We start from the raw sequence: 1,129 nt of genomic DNA, 5'->3' as shown, positions 1-1,129 counted from the left end.
AACAAACTTCAGAAGTTCCCCAGTGTTACCTCCACCATAATCAACTGTTTGCACGCATGCTCAGTCGTATCCAGCTCTTAGCATCTCCATGGACTGTGGCCCTCCAGGCTCCTCTGTCCATGGGATTTCCCAAGCAAGAATACTAGAGTGGGTACCCATTTCCTTCTCCAGAGGATCTTCACAACCCAGGAATAGAACACGGGTATCCTGCATTGGCCAGAGAAGGCAATGGCACCCCACTCCAGTACTCTTGCCTGGAAAATCCCATGGACGGAGGAGCCTGGTAGGCTGCAGTCCATGGGGTCGCTAGGAGTCGGACACAACTGAGCGACTTCACTTTCACTTTTCACTTTTCACTTTCATGCATTGGAGAAGGAAATGGCAACCCACTCCAGTGTTCTTGCCTGGAGAATCCCAGGGACGGGGGAACCTGGTGGGCTGCCGTTTATGGGGTCACACAGAGTTGGACGTGACTGAAGCGACTTAGCAGCAGCAGCATCCTGCATTGGCAGGCGGATTCTTTACCACTGGGAAGCCCTAATCTGTTGCTTACAATCTAGTTACTATGGATAGCCCCGATTCCACAGCAGAGGACATGGATCTCACATCTCCATGGGAAGAATGTCGAAAAATTTGAGGACATGCCTAAAACTTCCACATTCAATTCATCTATTACAATGAAAAAAATCTATCTACCTCTTTGTATACTAACTGCCTACCATGCAAAAGAAAACTTCTGAAATTCCATTCCCCTTTAAAATCTTTGACCTGAAAAGCATTTGAAAATACAATATTTAGTTATTTAGTTTAAAGCCAACATTTTTGGTTTAGGTTTTGTTTGGTGGGGATGGGGGAGGGGCGCTGTCCACATATAGTTTGACTATTTTCACCTGGATGGCATAGATGAAATTTAAAGATTTTAAAATGGTTTTGATGCCATTTCACTGAGACTGAGATGTCTCTACAAATAATTTAACTAATGAATTTGGTTCTAAGGTATGGCTTGATTAGTATTTTGACACATCCATTCAAACAAATTTTCCAAAAAGAGTTCCATTCTGTTAACTATAAGATAATGAGTCATCAGGCTCCTGACAATGCAGAGGTCAATTAAATCCTTTTCTATCTC

The sequence above is a fragment of the Bos taurus genome, chromosome 9, assembly GCF_002263795.3.
Source record: "Bos taurus isolate L1 Dominette 01449 registration number 42190680 breed Hereford chromosome 9, ARS-UCD2.0, whole genome shotgun sequence".
NCBI classification, from domain to species: Eukaryota; Metazoa; Chordata; class Mammalia; order Artiodactyla; family Bovidae; genus Bos; species Bos taurus.
This window is presented reverse-complemented; position numbering follows the sequence as displayed.